At 34.8% G+C, this 19,604-nt stretch overlaps 1 long non-coding RNA gene across 4 annotated transcripts in view; it reads right to left on the minus strand.

Moving 5' to 3' along the window:
• LOC118601671 overlaps positions 1-19,604 on the minus strand; it is a 224,105-nt gene that overhangs the window by 51,206 nt on the left and 153,295 nt on the right. The window contains exon 7 of one of the 4 annotated variants that reach the window (XR_004950496.1): positions 9,356-9,457. The exons of the other annotated variants lie outside the window; for them this stretch is intronic. This is a non-coding gene — a long non-coding RNA (uncharacterized LOC118601671). The remainder of the gene's footprint in view (positions 1-9,355; positions 9,458-19,604) is intronic. 4 annotated transcript variants of the gene reach the window in all.

Here is a 19,604-nt window from a genome sequence, read left to right on the forward strand (position 1 = left end):
GATTTAGCTCTCCATTTATTTAAACATTTCTTTTAACAAAGTTTTACAACCTCTAAAAATTCTTATTTCATTGTTAAATTTATTATTCAGTATTTTATTTATTCGATATTTGAGTAAAGAATATTATTTAAAACATTTTCAAACTATTTGCTGCTGGATTATATAAATGTAATCAATTTTGGGGTCGCTATTTTATCTCTTTAATTTTAATAAATCTAAATTAATTCTATTTATTTGTTTATATATTCATGACTCTTTTAATGTGGAAAACTGAAACATCTGGAATAATAACAATTTAAGTTTTATCTTCCCATCCTCATATACTTTATCCCTTTGTTTTTTTACTACTTACTAAGTAATCCATGTGTTTATTTCTGCGCAGTCTCCTTTACTATATTTACTGTTTATTTCTGTGTAGTACTTCTATCATCACTCAATTAGAAACAGTTAATTATATCGAATACTGTTAGCCTGATCATATTTAGATATATATGTATGGGTAGGTCTCCTTTCCTATATTTATTATTTATTTCTGTGCAGGTCCTCTACTATCCAGTCAATTAGCAGCAGTTAATTACATTAGATATTCTTAGTTTGCTCATATTTAGATATATGTACATATAGAAAAATAAAATAGGTATTTCCTAGCTGTATCACACCAGACAAACAGATTCTAGTTTCTTACTATCGTTTTGCACTAAAGAAATCAGAGCTCCTTGGAGAAATGGCCAATTCTAGAGCCGGGGCAGAAAATACATGATATGATCCTGAGACATCTCCTTACTCCAGTTGATCAATTCAGTTTACCTGAGAAATGGTAGCTACTATTACTGAGCACTTTGTATTTGCCAGAAACTATACTAAGTTCTTTACACGTGTTATCTCATTTGTTCTGTGCCACAATACTATGACACACTTATCTTTAATCCCAGTATATTGCATGAAAAACTGAAGCTCATATAAATAAAGCAGCTTTGCAAGGTCCCAGAGCTAATAAACTGTAAAACCTAAGATTCAAATCCATCCCATGCTTTTAGTCAATATAATGTTCAGAATCTATTCTTTCTCTTGAATGTAGTTTCTATTCACAATACCACTGTGGTACTCATGCTCTTTAATTTCCCTTCATTCATTTCTTTGGAAATTCTAGCCTTTTTTTCTGTCCAGTTAAGACAACTATACATGTTTCAACTAAAAGTGGAAAGATAATAATGAACTCAAAAGTATCTGTTTTTGCAACTTTTCATATGCTATTTCCTCCATGGCATAAGCCTTCCCTCAGTCAGACACAAGTAGATCCCCTGTCAAAACCCAGCTCAAATAGCTTCTTCATCATTAAACTTCTCTTCATTATTGCAAGCAAAAATTCTCTCTCCACAGTCCTGTCACAGAAATTTGTTTTCACTCCTAGTCTAAAATGGCATTCCTCATGATATGTGTGGGATAGATGTGGGATATAAACCTAAAAGCAACAAACAAACAGGACAAACAGAGACTCATGGACATGGACTAGTGGTTACCACAGGCGAGCAGGGGAGGGGGAAGGGGGGAGATATATGGGGTAAAAGGGATCAATTATGTAGAGACAGAAAGGAATCTAACTATGAGCAATGACCACATAATGGAATATATATATGCCTTTCTGCTGAATTATACACTTGCAACTTACTGTATTTTGTTAACCAATGTCACCATAATAAAAACTAATTAATTAACTAATTTTTAAAAAGATTAAATGAGTTCACAGAAATGAACTATTTCTCAGAGAAAAATAAAATAAAATAAATGGCATTCCTCATTGCTTCATAATGGACTATATCCATTTTCCCAACTAAATAGTGAGATATTTCATGGAAATGTTTTGTTCATCTCGGTGTCTCCTGCAGAACAAAATATAGTGCTGTCTTTAAGCAATGGTCCCCAGAAGACAGTTGAGACATAGCTCTCTCTGCTTTCCTGAGAAAAGAGTCATTGCCTCCCAAGTGTTTCTAGCTAAATGTCTTGTTTATTTTCTGCTCTCTTGTTTTTCTCCACATGTCTTCTCTGACATCTTCTGAATAACCTTTTTTGTTGTTGTAATTCCTCAATCTTTCTGAAATATCCAATTATAAAAATCCTCTTTAAATGCCTCCGCTTGCTTTCCCAGAATTTCTTGGATAAATGCTATTGGTTCAGCTGTTTTAATATGCTCCTTAGCTCTGAGTTCTTTAAGCTGATCCAGGAATTTCTGTCTCTCTTTTTTCTTCACCTAATAGAGTTATAGCTTCCTATATCCAAAACTTTCAATCCAATTCTTACAGATGTGAAAAGGTCTTTTTTCTCCATATTTCAAAGACTTCACATTTACACATACCAGTAAAAATTCCATAGCGGATTTGTTTCTTCCCTCTACAGAATAAATCTCTTCTCATTTTCTAAATGAAAAGCACAGAGTATTTGATTAAGCCTGTCCTCTATCTGTCAGAATTCTAGATTTCACTTCGTGCTTACATTCACTCATTCAAACTAAGTCAGGTAAGCCAATTTTACTGGAATAGTTTATATGTCTCAATTTTTTTGAGGCTATTATTTTTTTCTTATATTGACAAATTCTGCAAGGTAGTGACTAGAGACATGAGTTTGATTTAGCTCCTTGAATCCATAATATAATTCCTAGAGGCTTCTCTTTCTCTCTCTCTCTCTCTCTCTCTCTCTCTCTCTCTCTCTTAGTATTTTTTTATAAAGTCAACACAAATTTTCTGGTGAACTCAAGTTGCCTGGCATTGGATGTGATAGTAGACGCTGCCTCCTTAGCATCCAGGAGACAGATGCTTGCTTCAGGTCTGCTGTTTTCCTTTTGAACAGCTCATTTATTTCTATCCCAACTACTCATGGCACTACCCTAAATCTCATATCGCCACTTCACTTGTTTGGTCTATTTTGTAAACATGGATCTCCTAACTCAGGTTGTTTTCTTATGAATCCTGATCCAAGGACACTGCTCTTCTCTCAACTCTATACGTGACTGCTTCCTTTTCCTTCATCACTTTTTAAGACTTTTCTACAGGTGATAGTATTCTCCTGGCCAGGACCAGGACATGAATGGCTATGATTTACCTTTCTAACCTTTTAACCTTTACTGCTCCTTTTGCTTCTCCATTCCCCTACTCCTCCCAGTTCTCCTCTGGTCCTGGGAACTGCGAGTTACTGCATTGTGTGTAGATGTCATGTTGATTCTTCATTATTCCTTGTGCTTCGTTTTTCATTTTGTCAAGTAGGCCCAGTTTATTGGATTTTCATTATAGTCCCAGGAAGTGGGAGGAAGGACTTTACCCTATTTCTCAGTTACATAAACTGAGATTCCAGTATGTAACTCAAGTTTCTGAATCATGACACTATAGCTCCTCAAATGCTTAAGCAAGGCAAATAACTAGAAATATGGCACAAATGCCAAAGTCAGAGAATTGATTCTTCCCATCATTACAATATAAACCTTAATTCATACCAGAACACATTATCTTTCTGTGCTTTATTTTTCTCACCTGTACAATAGGGCTAATACAAATATCTACATTGTATTAGAATTCTATAAGTTCATACGTGTAAGACATTTAGAATGGTGGCTGGCACACTCAGTAAGTGTTATCTATTATTATTACAGCCAAATAAAATAAAATCACATCTTTCTTCTCAAAATGTATTCATCTACTTGTATGTCTTATGCCTTTAGCTATGCCATTCTTTAAGTCCCCTAAATTACTAAATTTAATCATCTGTAACTTACTCATTTACAGTCATCTACCAATAATATTTGTTGACTTTATCTTTGAAACAGCTTAACATCCATCTCTTTCTCTGCATCCCTATTACCACTGTATCAAATAAATAAATATAAATTACTATTACTTTGAGAAATGTGAGGCCTTGTGGAAAGAGGCTTATCATCCAATGAATATATTAAATGGCAATTTCATCCATAGACACACCATACAGACAATTCACACCCAGAATAGTGCCCCTTTGTGAAGTAGGAGGAAACTGGATGGTACCTGGATATTGTGTAAATACCCATTTACACAAGGCCAGGAATCTTGATGTGGCTCATCAATCTGTTCTGTTATGTTTTATTCCAACAATGTCAGAAGAAATCAATTTATTGTGTGTCAATCAAGAGTGGCTAGATTGTGCATTGAAACAAAACTCCAATTCTTGGAGCCTTCCAAAACAAGGTCCCCCCGTCCCCGCTCCTTGATTCTTCTAGAAATTCGCCATGGTTTGGTAAGAGGCTTAACTCTAGACTATTCTTATGTAGGTAGAGCTAAAGGAGATTCCATCATTAAGAACAGCCATCCTCAACTGTTTTGGCACCAGGAGCCAATGCTCCTATGAGAATCTAATGCCTGATGATCTGAGGTAAAGCTGAGGTGGCGATGCTAATGCTGGGGAGCGGCTGCGAATACAGATGAAGCTTTGCTCATTTGCTTGCCATTCACCTCCTGCTGTGTGGCCTGGTTCCAAACAGGCCACAGATGGTACCAGTCTGAGGATTGGGGATCCTCAATTAAGAATGTTGCTGATCACCACTGTAGGAGAAGGAAAGCACTGGAACATCTTTCCACAAGAAACATTGTCCCACATCTGACCATATCCCATTTGCCAGACTTTCATGAGATTCCCAAAATGCAAAAAGGGTAGAAAAGGTGAATCCTCCCATGTGATCAAAAGGACAACAGAACAGATATACAAGAACATTACATGTCTCTACCACATCATTTAAGTTGGAAAATCTTAGTCTTCAGAAGAAGCCTCTTCTATCAGTACATGTCCCATAATGCAGCTTATACATAAACTCTTTGGGTAAATAATATGCCAAAAGAACAGGCCAAAAGATGGGCTCATAAACTTCTTCAGGAACAAGTAAAAATCCCTAAAATATGAAGATCAATTTGATTCTCATAAGGCATTCTTTATTAATCTATAGTCTCTTTAGGTGACATGTTCAGGCAACCACATATGCATGAGAATCTGTCTGTATATTACTATTTCGGTTGTCCCTTTCACTGCTTTGTAATCTACAAATCCATGTTGTTTAATTAATGGTGTGATACCACCTTTATGCTTGGTTAAAACATTTACAGGTCTGACTTTTTCATCCACAATTTGGGCAACTAATCCAAACCTCTAACTGCTCTAGTCTCAACCCTCCAGGCTTCCCTTAGTATTGTCTCTGGTGTTATTTTCTAAAACACAGCTGTCGTCTTATAACCGCCATGCTTAATAGCCTTCTATAATTCCCTATAACCTTGAGGAAATCTTAATGAGTTTCCAAGTCTTACCTATCTCTCCACCTTCATAGTTTTACCACTTACATATAAATTCTACAGGTGGAAGAGATTTATTATTCGATTTACTATTTCTCTGATCTGTGATCCTGCTACGATCTTCTGCAGGGGGGAAATATAAGATTACTGTTCTTTTAAGTTTCTAAGGTTTAGGTAGTTTCAGAGGCTGCAATAGTAACTATGAAGATATAGACAGAACCTTTAAATACTATTTCCTCTAGTTTATCTATATACTAAGGATTTGATATGATCAACTACATGTCATTAAAAATGTTTTTAAAAAAATAAAGCCAGTAATGAAACATAAAAATAGCTCATCAACAGCAAGTACTAAGAGTAGGTAAATCTGCTCAACTCAAGATTGTGACATATGTTTGCCTATGATATTTTTGCTATAATCATTAAGTTGCTATTTCGAGAGACTATATTTTCAGAGTTCACATAAAGAATGCAATGTACTGAAAAGTGCTAATATTTAATAATTTCAAATAATGCTAACAGAAACATGCATTATGAAATGATTTACAATATAATGTATGGTATGTTTTTGTAAGCTTTTCTAGTGTACTTTGATGTTCATGTAACTATTCTACTTTAGCATTTATATTACTCCTTTGTTCCAACTAATCTATTCTATTATTATGCTTTTGAATTACACACCTGTCTTTTTATTCTTTATATAAAATATAAATTATTGTGAGGATTGAAAAATCTTAATTCGTTTTCCACAACATGATTCGTTGATAAGTAAAAATAGGGAAATAAAATAAGTGACGTGGGCAAATTCAAGAGAATTTGATGACTGAATGTGCAATGAGGTATTGGAATGAAAGATGTTATAATGACTCACAGGTTTCCACTCTGGACAACTGATGCTGATGTATTTGTTTTGGTGACAGGAGTTGATGATCAGTTTTGTTTTGTATTTTTTTTTTTTTTAAAAAAAGATGTATCTGTGATAACAAGTAATGACAGTTCAGAGGCTGCACCAGCTCGTGTAGAAATGGAGGGTAGGTGGGCAACATTATAAAGAGATTTGCATATTAAATAAAGGGTAAAATTAGGAAGAAGATATTAAGGGAGTACTGTGATGCAAGATGCTTATTTTTAATTAATAGACTTAATAATAATGACATTTCAATTAAAAAAAGGTCCATGAGAGGAAAAGCTGAAGATGTTGGAAAGAAATTGTCATGTCTTTAGGGGTTACCCATATAAGTTTCCATAGGCATCATCATGACTTTTCCCTTTTATACACTGTAATGACTTTTGTGATATTTCAATTTGGCTAAGCTATAGTCTCCGGTTATTTAATTAAACACTATTCTAGGTGTTGTTGTGAAAAATTGCACAGATGCAATTAAAGTCCCTAATCGGTTAACTTTAAGTCAGGTACACAGATGCTCCTCAACTTACAATGTGGTTATGTCCCAATAAACCCATCGTAAATTTAAAATATCATAAGTCAAAAATGCACTTACTACAACACCTAACCTAGTGGATGTCGTAGCTTATCTTATCCTACCCTAAACATGCTCAGAACACAATATCCCCAAAATTCTGGCAACACAGCACACTTGGAATACAAGTTCGTAAATTATGTTCAAGGAACATTCTGAACATTGAGATGGATGCATTTCTCAATGGATTTCTGGCTACTAACCTTTCACAAAGAAAATGACAAATCTTCATGATTACATGACTGACTGGGTGCTGTGGCTCACTGCTGCTGCCCAGCATTATGAGAGAATGTTATATTGCATATTGCTCGCCCAGAAAAAGATTGAAATTCGAAATTAAAGGTTTGTTTGCTACTAAATGCATATTACTTTCCCACCATCATAAAGAAGAAAAATTGTAAATCAAACCAGTGTAAGTTGGGGACCAGCTGTGTTATCCCAGATAATATGAGGGGACCTGAGTGAATTAGCTTCAAACTCTTAAAACTAAACTGATACTTCTCCAAGGTACAAAAGAAATTCCACCTGCAGAAGCAGCTTTGAACCATGCCCATGGAGTCTATCCTGTGTTCAGTCTTATTTTCTTTCCTGTTCATGAACAACAGCTTCAGTGTGTGCCATGGGGACTTGTTTACCCAGACTTCACAATCATACAAGCCAATTTTTGTGATACATATATATTATATAGACATAATTCCTTATAATTATGCCATATATGATTTATATACATATATACAAACATACATATATATGATGATATGTATCATAATAGGTCTGTTTCTCTGGTTGAACTTGACTGATTTTTATTCCCTCAAGTTCCTTGGTCCTCTTTATCTCCATCTTATTCTCATGGTAAAACCAAAATGCTAATTGAAGCTAACACTCGATAAATTTTATGACCACATAGATCTAGACTATAAAAGATATCTTAGGAGGAAACTACATAATAGGTAAGAGATAACAAATAATAAAAAGATACAGATACTTGAGACATATAAATACTTTGCAAACAGAACCCAACCATTAAGTTTCAATTATACTGAAGGACTTAAAGTTCCCTAAAATTAGAATTATGGAACATTAGTATGGGTGATTACTTATATGGCTTAAAAATGTTTAGAATAAAAAACAACTTAGGATGTTTAGGATTCACTAAATTATCTTTCTAACATATTAATAGATCCCCCTAGACAGCAAAACCTCTACTCTATTTATTCTTTCCCTTCACTTTCACAATTTACCTATTGGCTCTGAGAAACACCTTATCTAATAGCCTTCTAGAGTTACTACTTAGTAAGTAAAATAAAATAAAATAATATATCTGAAGTATCTGCATTTCTATTTGATAAATGGAAAGTTTAATCAGTCTTAATCAAGATGCTAAAATTATACATGTTAATGTATGAATAACTGATAATGGGATTAGCATAAAGCCAAATAAATGAATCTCTAAAGAGTGAACTTCAGAAATCAGCAATTAGGTAAATCTGTGGATAGGTGAATAATCTATAAAAATTCTGTGAGCAGTAGAGTACCTCTACATCCAGAAAATAATTATAATTCTGGTAAAATTGAAGGAAGATGCAAAATTGTGTGAGACATATGTATTCAAAGCCCCAGGCACTATCTGTTGACAATCCCATTTTCACTTCATCTACCCTTCCTCATGGTAAATGGCCCTTCTTCATTAGAACCAGGTTACAACGACATGTTATACAGCTCTCTTGGAATTCTAAAGCAACTACATTTGAATACTCGCACCTTTCTCCTCATTTTTCTCAGTTTTTGAAATTGAGTCATTCTTTAATCATGGTGCCTTAGCCTTGATGCCCTTGGCCCTAGTTTATGTCTGGACTTTAAATAACCTAGAAACCCAGGAACTCTAAAAGAATGTTCTGCATTACTTGCCATGACAAAAAAAAAATGCACTTAAAATGAAATCGACCTTTATTTTAATAATGAACAAGATTAGCCCATTATGAATTAATTCTCTATTATCTAAACTTTATAAAATTTGAGGTAACCAGAAAGCCCATAAATAGCCCAAATTCAAAGCAGTATAAATGTAGTTAAAGAAACTTTGATTGTTCAACTACCGATATGCTCCATTTAAGCCAGTTTTTGCTTAATTTATTTAAATTTTTCCCTCTTTGTTGAATTAAAAATATGCCAGACTAAGCCCAGTAATTTGTATTTGTTATTTTAAGGATAATATTAAAATGTAAAAATCCTGAATATTGATTTGTCCTTTGTAAAGTTTTGTCTGAAGAGATTTTATTCCAGTAATAAGAGGATATTCTTGATTTGTTCAACCATTAAAAACATTCAAAACCTGTTTGAATTTTTCATAAAATTTAACAACAACAAAAAAATGGAGACACTGCACCACCTCTGGTTGGTTTTGTCAGTTTCACAGGCAAATTCAATGATTATTGACTTGTGATAGGAAGATCTTTATTACTCATGAGCTCTCGAGGGTGTTTTGCCCAGAGCGGCGCTACTGTCAAGCTGGGAGAGAGGAAAGGGGTTCTAATCCTTATTCTCTTTGGGGAGGAGTTTACTCAGGTAGCTTACCTTGGTTCCAGTTTTCCCTTCTATAAGATGATGAGGTTTGAGAAACTAAGCTGCAAGATTCTTTCCAGGTCTAACATTTTATGATATACGATCGAAAATTCACTAAAATAGAAAGCACAAAAAAAGCTGCTGCAAAAATAGTGACTTATCCAACATTTTCCAAGCTCATAAATTATGTTCAGAGAACATTCCGAACATTGAGATGGATGTATTTCTCAATGTATTTCAGGCTACTAATCTTTCACAAAGAAAATGACTTCCATCATACATTATGTACTTAAAGAGAGAACAAATGAAGTTTCTAAAATTGTCTCTGTCACACTTAAATATAAATAACTAATTCACTGAATGATCAAATCTCCTTTCTAGTTATTAAAACACTGCCCTGTGCTTTTTTTACTTTCAAATTAAATTGACTTCTCTAATGTTCTTGAATATAAAAAAATTATAATACCACTATATTTTAAAGTAGATCAAATTGCACTGATAAAAAAAGACAAAATTTGAATTTTTAAAACCCTACAATTTATTAATACTATCAGCCAAAGACAGTAGGACTTGAGCCAAATCAATGAGGTAGCCAAGAATAAATATATACTTCTTTTAGTTTATCTCAAGTAAAAAAGTGCTTCAAAAAGACGACAATTTCAGGTTTCAGCTCCATGTAAAGAGCTTAGAAATCATTACTCTCATTCTTAGAACACATAAAAAAAAAAACAGAACTGAAAAAAAAAATTACTTTCCTCAGACCCAACAAAGAATTGAACTCACAGGACAAAGCACCATCCTGAAATATAGAAATACAGGAAAATACAGAGAACCTCAACTGAAACAGAGAATCAGCCCAATTTCAGTTTATGGGGATCATAAATCTCTGGAGCCATAAACTTACAAGAAAGTTTAAATAGTCGTTTTGACAAATTGCTAGAGGCTGAGTGTAGATTGGACTATGAGTGGAAATTCCAAGGTGCCTAGTGTTAAGGGAGACCCCACATTTTCATAGATTTGCTTCCAGTAGCATCACCAAGTTCTCATAATAAAAAATCAAGAAAAATCTCCTGGTGTTTCTGGCAAAAGAAAGAGAAGGTACCACTTTGAAATTTGCAGAGCTTTCTCATAAGAAAGGTCTACTCTTCAAGGAAGAAGCCTTTTCCAGATCCTTATTTGACCTGGGAAAAGAGCAATTATCCAGCTCTAATACCCAAGAGCCTTTCGGTCTCACCTAAGGCATTAAAAAAAAGCTGAGACCTGCTTGTGAAGCTCACAGTCCAGGGACACAGATCTACTAAAAGACTGAGATTTAATTATAAGATTATAGAATGCTTTCCTAAATGTTACAAACACGTCCATAGGATCGAATGTGATAACAGTGGATCAAAGCTGAAAGAGATTAAAAAACACAGCTTCTATTTAAGGAGCTGTTAGAGAAACCCAAAAACAACAGAGGAGATAAATACAAGGACACTAGAAGAAGCTGAAGGTTTTGGAGTCAGCAGTTACAGCAAATATGAAACACAGCAACAATTAACCTATTAACATACAGCCTATTAACCTCACTTCCTATTACCAGATACATCAATACTTCTAACCACCAAATGTGTGGGTATTTTCCTCACACCAACCAATTCTCTCACACCAGTCAGGTGTCCATTTCAGACCTGACACTATCTACCTGGAGTTAGCATCTGATTTCACAGGTTAAGGGCTCAGTTCCACAAGACGAGCCCGACTTTAGACGTCAATCACAACCAGATATAAATCGACGTTTCCACAACTCCCTTCATGGGTTCGATAATTTGCTAGAATGGCTCAGGGAAACACATTTACTGGTTTATTAGAAAAAGATTTAATTTAAAAAAGAACTCAGGAACAAAGAGATGGAGGAGATGCACAGGGGTAGATGTGGAACAAGGGGTGCAGAGCTTCCATGCTCTCTCCTTGCGTGTTGCCTCCCAGTATCTTGGTGTGATTGCCAACCCAGAAGCTCTTCAAACTCAGAGTTGAGGGAGTTTTATGGAAGCTTCATTGGCATGATCAATTATTAATTCAATCTCCAGCCCTTCTCCTCTCACTCAAGGATGAGCAGTAAGGCTAAAAATTCCAAGTGTCTAATCATAGCTTGGTCTTTCTGGTGACTAGCCCCCACACTGAAACCATCCAAGAGCCCGCTGAGAGTTTCCTCATTAGAACAAAAGACCCTCCTATCATTTAGGAAATTCCAAGACCTTAGAAGCTCTACGTCAGAAACTGGGGTCAAAGACAAATATTAGGAAAAAAGAGATACTCTTAGCACCTTTATTGCTCAGGAAATTGTAAAGGTTTTTGGAGCTCTGGCCAGGAACCAGGATGAAGGACAAAATATGTATTTATTATTATAAATCACAATATCAAAATCATATTCAGCAAAAAAAAAAAAAGTTAAAATGCAAGAAAAAAAGAGTCTGAATAAAGCAAGCACTAGAACCAGAATCAGCTATTACGCAGATTTTACGATTACTACATAGGCATATATAATCACTAAAATTAAGAATTCTAATGGAAAAAGTATACAACATGCAAGAACAGAAGGGTAATTTACTAGAGAGATGGAAATTCTAAGAAAGAAACACAAAGAAATGCTAGAAGTCAAAAGCCCTGTAAGAGAAATTAAGAATGGACACAATTAAGGCAAGAATCAAAGTTCTTAAAGATACAGCAATAAAAATTCTCAAGCTGAATTGCAAAGAAAAAAAAGTATTTAAAACAATAATAATAAAAAAATGCCAGACCAGAATGTATAAGAACTGTGGGTTAATATCAAAAGGTTTATCATATGCAAAGTTGGAATCCCAGACGGCAAAAAAGGAAACAACAGAGAAGATATATTTGAAATAATAATGGTGGTGAATTTTCTAAAATTAATGACAGAAAGCTCAGAGAATATCAAGCAGGAAAAATACAAAGAAAGAGAGAGAGAGAGAGAGAGAGAGAGAGAGAGAGAGAGAGAGAGAGAGAGAGAGAGAGAAAGAAAGAAAGAAAGAAAGAAAGAAAGAAAGAAAGAAAGAAAGAAAGAAAGAAAGAAAGAAAGAAAGAAAGAAAGAAAGAAAGAAAGAAAGGAAGGACTCTTCATACAGACATATGACACTAAAAATGCAGAAAACCAAAGAAAAAGTCTTAGAGTGGTACAGTTCTCATAAAAGTATGGTAAATATGAGAGTGACGCTGAGTCAAAGCCCCCTGTCATCGGAGTCCCATGTCTTCCAGAAACAGGTTACTTTTGTATCTCTGCCACGTTGGTCTTTGGCTGACAGGAGATCATGAAATGAGTGGCTTCCACATGAACACAGTGATAAATTTCAAGACACAACAGTTGTGGGGACAGGTAATAATGCTCCCTGCAGCTAGAAACCTGAGAGGTTTGTTTTCATGTCTGCCACACTCTATATTGATTAAAGTGTTTAATTTACTAAGAGCATACAACAGTTCTAAAAATTTATATGTTATTCCTCACAACATATAAAGGAAAAAAAAACCATTGAACTAGAGAAAGATATCTCCACCATGTAGATTTTACTATACTTCTAAGTATTGATAGGTAAATTATACCAAAAAAATCACATAATGGACATATAATAAGCAACAATCAGAGCTCGAGACTGTTCTCAAGCATACATGAAATTTTTGCAAAAACTGGCCATATGCAGTTCATAAATCAATCCACAATATATTTTTTAAAGAACATATTATACCAATCCAATTCAATCAGAAGTTAATAACTAAAGGATAATTTTTAAAAATAAGAAATGTTTGGAACTTAAAAACTTTGAAGTAACTCATGGGACAAAGAAATTATAATAGAAATACTAAAGTGTGAAGAGGATAAGAAAGCCGGCCATCAGGGAGAAGTCAGGTTCTCCTTAAGCTCAGATAACTGAGATTCCCTACCTTCTGCTTTCATCCGACATGTCCCAACCCCCAGTTCTATATGGTTCACACTTACAGGTAGAGCAGGTGTGCAAGAATGGGGAGAGGTACTCCTTTCTTAAGCAGATCACGTTGGACCTTCGTGCAGTAGGCACATCATTAACCCTAGGATTCAAATCCCTACACCATGACCCAAATTCTGTGAACGAGGCCAGGAGACTCAAAGTCATTGAGTCTCAATTTCCTCATTTATAAATGGATTAATAACAGCTATGTCACTGAGTTGTTGTAAGGCCAAAATTAGAGCCTTTTTGTGATGAACAATATCAAGAAAATATTGCATATTATGATTTTCTTTCCCCATGTTTGAATTCTCAGTAGTTGTCTATCTGGTTAGGTCCTTATTGATGTGTTCAGTTCAGATGTATACTGCAGTTTTATCTCAAGTTTAAAAAGCTTTTGAGATTAGCTTAGTAACCCAGCCAACATTTGCATCCTTATTTCTCCCAGTTCTCACTTAGCTGAGGGAAAAGGTCTCAGCTTAATCACCTCTATCACCAAAAGATGTGGCTGCGCATACAGTAGAAATTTGAAACATAAATACTGAATAGATGAATGAACAAATGGTTTCTAAAAGCATATTTGTAAGTGGGAACTGCTAGTGGATGTTATTAAGACTTTCCTCTCCACCTGACTGAAATTCAATTTTGAAGGTTCATACTTTTTGATCAGAACCTTCTTAAGTTCTTTCACACTTGGATAGAATAGGCAAATAGAATATATTGAGTAGTTTTCAAAGAGGAAATTCATTTTTCATGAACAGGCTGCTTTATATCTGCTCTCAAAAGTGCCCAACGTTACTGAAAATACACGGTGGGCCCCCTTCTGTCAGCACCACTGCTTTATACCAAATCCTTTTTATTTTATTTTATTAGACTCCAGCATGTGCCAGGACTTTTAAATATATCAGTTTAAATTAGTTACTATTGACATTTGGGGCCAGATAATTCGTGTGTGTGTGTGTGTGTGTGTGTGTGTGTGTGTAGGTGGTGGTGGTGGTGGGGTGGGGTGGCTGTCGTGTGCATGGTGAGATGTTTAGCAGCACCTCTGGGCCCTACTCACTAGAGGCCAATAGCAACCCGCCCCCCCACCCTTCACTCTATTCCGGCAGCCAAAACACATCTCTAGACATTGCCAAATATCCCACAGAGGGCAAAACCAACACGGTTAAGAAGCATTTCATTTAGAACCATCCTTGTCACAATACAGATACAACTTTTCTCACAAGTTGAAGTGAATGATGCACCATCAGCTCTGGAATCTGCTCCACTCTTGAAATTTATGATTGTTTACTACCTCAATCTCATCAGAAAACTCCCACTCTAAATTGGCAAGTCTGCTGTCTTCTCCTGAATTATCGCAATAAGAATATTTAGTTGTTAACAAAAAGTCACTGACTGCAGATTATACTGGCTTCTGCACAGTGAGTGTGTGTCACATAAATGAAGGTATGTCATAATTTATGTTCTCGAGCTCTATATTGCTGAGTTTTTAGTACATCGTCTGTCAACATAATAGTCTTCTAAGATTTCCCACTTTGTTTCTAAATATAATTTTATGCAAAGTTATTCAACACATCGGTAATCCAGAAAGTTACAATGTTTTGCCTTGGATTCTGCCTAATCTGAAAATAATATGTATGATACAATGCTATTTTTACATGTTTGTTAACATACATCTCCTATATTTTTTATTTTTACCTTATAGTCATACTGTCTCAGGCCTATTTATAATGTTCAGAATAAAATCAATTTAAGTTTTGATCCACTAAAATCATCTACCCTTTAATAACAAATATTAACCTATTTACATGTTTTAGAATATACATATTTTGCTTTACTTTTGCTATCTCGTTCCTTTCAAGGCTCCTCTGATTTCTGACTTTTTTTAGTGGAGGATTTATTTACTTTGTAATTATCATCTCCACTGTTTCGGAAGTTACAGATTCTGTTTTTAATCTTAGTAATAGTCACTCGAATTTTTTCTGTCAATTTCTATCATTTTTTTCTATTGGTTTAATTACCAGTTAATTAATTCTATTAATTTTTACATTACATATTTTGATTTTATAATGTTAGGTACATAGGAATTCAAAATTATAATGTATTTCTGATGAAATTTTCCTTTTATGATTAAATGTCTCTCAGAGCTTTAAAATTTTTCTACCTTAAAGACCTTTTTACTCAACATCTTCCTTTTGATTAACTTTTTGCATTGCTTGACATTCTCCATCACTTATCTTTTTTGCTTAATCTTAATTTAGTCTTTTATATGTATTAAGAAGCTGACTAATTTAAAATTGACAATCCCCCCAAAATCTCCTCTCCCTGTGTCTATGCCCTTTGCAACATGGCCATGTCCCTTCTCCCATGAAGAGAGTCTATTTCCCTACTCCTTGAATCCTGGTGGCTCTTGTGACTTGCTGTGACCAGTAGAATGTAGCAGGAGTGTTTGGTGGGCCAGCTCCAAAACCAGGCCTCAGGAGGCACAGTATGTTTTCACTCAGTCTCTTGGAAATCTGACTCTGTCATGAGACCAAGCATGATTTACCTACTGGAGGGTGAGAAACCATGTGGAGACACAATGCACACCAGGAGACAGACAGCCCAGGACCCAGAGTCATCACCTGCCAGCTCTCAGCTTACTGAAGATGCATGAGGGAGCTGGACCAAGACCAGAAAGTACTGCCAGCTGAGCCCAGCCTAAATTGTCCACCTGCAGAATCAGAAACCAAATAATGGTGGTTGTTTTAAGTTACTGTTCTGGGGAAATGTAATACAGCAACATGTTTAGAATGACGTACACCATGATATTTAAAGTTTTCTGTTTGTCATCCTTTTATCTTTGTTCCTTTCTTTACCTCTTTTTCTCCTTCTACTGGATTGCTTTATTTTGTTTTATCCCCACCCCCTGACCTGTTTTCCCCTAGTCATTTTTAGTTATCTTTACACTGTTAAAGTTCATAGATGATGTTAAGTTCAAATCTATAATCTCAAGTTAATATGTTTATCATCCTTCCAGACAACATAGCAACTTGAGACACTTTAATTACAACCATTTCTTTTTCCATAATTTTTTCACATTTTCGTTTCACTTTCCTTGTAAAGAACCCCAATTTAGTCATCGTCATTATCAACTTTAGCAGCGGCAGCAGCAGTCCAATATTCTTTAGATTTATCAATATGGTGACCAATTTGTTCTCTATCACTTCTTGCACCCCACTCTTTCCTTATGAGTTCTAGTTCTCTGAAAGTAAAGTATACTTTTTAGGAGTTCCTTTAGTAAGTCTCATAGGATGTTATTCAGAATTTTTATGCTTTTAGCAAGAGGAGGAAAAAGGGAAAATTCTATAAAAGTTCAGTTTCCCATATAGCCAGAATGCCTATCTCAATGATTTTTTCCCATTTTATCCATAAATATTTCAGTATGGATCTCTAATAGTAAAGCCTTCTTCTGTTGTTGTTGTTGTTGTTAATGTAACCCCAATTCTATCATCACACCTAGACCTAATAGTAATTCCTAAACATCATCAAATATTCACTAGTTATGCAGTTATAATTGTCTCATAAATGTCATGATCTTTGTCTTATTTTAAAAATTAGGATCCAAGTATCATTCTGATATTGCAGTTGTTTGCTTTGTCTTCTATATCTCTTTAACTATAAAATTTCTACTTCCATAAAATTTTTCCCTTGCAATTTATATTTGTGGAAATCAAAATACAAATTGGTCATCAGTCCTATTTTTTAACTTCTTTATAAATTTTAACTTGTTCCTTGTTTTAAAAAATAGTTTAAACAGGATTCATTGAAAGCTGTGATCCGGCAACCATTGTTTAACTGAAAGCCTCCTTTATTAGCACTTTAGATTTGTCTGCTTTTTGTAAGTAACATATAGTCAGATTTTATATTATTTTTTAAATTTTTCATTTTTAAATAACTTTAGACATACAGAAAGGTTGCAAAAGTGGCACAGATTTCTTATACATTCTTCACCCAGCTTCCTCTAATGTTAATATTATACATAACCATAGTATAGTTATTAAAACCAGAAAAGATATCATCGGTGTAATTCTATTAACTAAAAATCATACTTGATTTGAATTTCACCATTGGCTCAATTCTCTGTGTTGATTCATAATGTATAGTGTATATTTAGAGTTAAAGAACATGGTGATACATACAGCATATAACATGCAACTGATTTTGCTTTGTGAAGTTGAGGGGTCTTCTTGTACCCTCTTGTTTGTTTCTCTGATACTCTGATGCAAAGAAGACTATAAAAAATTATAATATTCTATGCATGTTACTTTATATCTTGCTTCTTCTTTTGAGATTGAAAGAGGAGGATGGCACAAACGAGAGGAGAGGAAAAGGAACTCTATTGTCGCTAACTCCAAAAAATGATTCTCTTGTAATAGAGTGAGGTTTTCTCAGTTTTTTGATTCATGCCAATCTTAGATTTTAAACAAACACAAGTCTTGAAGTATCTTTCCTATAATTTCCTGGGAAGATAATTTTATACCAAATGACATTTTTCCCCTCAACATTCTGAACTTTGGGTGCCAATCGGTCTTTGCTTTTGTTATATTTGTTTTTATCATTTCTGTATCATCAGACTTTCAGAAATGCTACAGAAAACATTATAAGCCAGTCACCAGTTAAAAATAAAATTTTATTATCTTTCCACTTACAAAACATAGATTAAAAAGAAGAAAAAGAAACATAGATGAGAATAACCAGATGAAAGTAACAACCTCTTATATGTTAGCAGATACTTTGAGTATCTATACAATGGCTCTATGTGTATAAAATTAAAATGGATATGTAGATAGATAATATATATTTAAAAAATGGGAAGATGCACTTTTCCTTTTTCAATAAATTGTATCTGTCCATTGCTGGTATCGTTTTCAATGTGTTTCTTTATATGGATGCTTTAAAAACAGCTGCATAAAAGGAATGAAACTTTGAGTAATGAGAGGGCTGTGATTGAATTATTCTAACTCTGAAGTTAGTAAGGAGAAAATTAATAATAGTTTTATGAGACAAGTTTAAATTAAAACATTAAAAACACTGTTTCAGAAAAAAAGAAGCAGGAATATATTAAGGACTTAAAACAAGATGTACTTTATAAAAGTCTCCGTATATTTAAAAAAAAAAAAACTGAAAGTGTGAATGCTATACCAAGCAATTATATATAGTAGGGATTTAATTCAATAAAAAGCAAAGAGTACTATGGCAACAATTCCAAGATGGGTAATGGACCACACTGCCCCTTAGAGATGAAGATCTCAATCAGGAAGAGTTTTTCCTAAGTGGACGCTCATCACTATCACCACCACCATCCTGTCTCATACACACAAAGTTCTGAGTTCCTATTAGGGAGTGTTGATGGTAACCCTTCTGTACTCTACCCTAAGCTTCCTCTCTGTTTCCCACCCCTGACGGAACAGTCATTGTCCTGGACCTCTACTAGTGATGGCAGAGGTCTACCACCCACAGGAGTGCTGGCGCTTGGACAAACAAGTAGATTTTCTCTGCACTAAGAACTGGACCTTGAGTTAAATCACAGATGACAGAGGAGGCATATACCTGAATAGAGAATTACAATGTATTATTTCCAGGGGTTCTATTTGAGATGTGCTATGGAATGATGGAGGAAGCACTCCTCATCCTGCCTTGGAGACAAGAGAGCTCACAGAGAAATTATCATTTCAAGTCAGTCTTCAATAAAGTTAGAATTTCCCAGACACACCAGGGGAAGTAAAGAGCATCATGATGACATAATCTGTTACTCTTTCTCCTTCTATACAATGACATAAAATAATAAAACTGGTAATTATCATCACATAATAATAGCTACTGTTTACTGTGCTTATTATATGACAAGCAATGTGTACATGCCATACTGTGTTCATCATCCTGATCTTATGATTGCCTCTCCAGACATTTTCCATCTTTACTCTATTTGTGCCCCTAGAGGCTCCCTTGCCCTTGCACTCCAATTTAAAACCTGCCAAGGTGGAGCACAGATAGGATATGGAAGGGAGAGATGAGAATGAAACTAGGGTGTTTATTACCCTCTTCCCTTCTTCAGGGCAACTGAGAACTGACTGAGTCTCTCACGTAGAGGTCACACCCTGTCATCAGCTGGCCCTCTCTATACGTCGCTCATTCTAGTTGCAGCAGCCACTATCTCAGCACCCAACACAGTCTGGATTTTTTCTCTTAATTTCCTTTTACCCAATTTACACTTACGAAAATGGTGTCTTTATTAAATTATC

This window comes from Rousettus aegyptiacus, unplaced genomic scaffold (genome assembly GCF_014176215.1).
Source record: "Rousettus aegyptiacus isolate mRouAeg1 unplaced genomic scaffold, mRouAeg1.p scaffold_m13_p_4, whole genome shotgun sequence".
Taxonomy (NCBI): domain Eukaryota; kingdom Metazoa; phylum Chordata; class Mammalia; order Chiroptera; family Pteropodidae; genus Rousettus; species Rousettus aegyptiacus.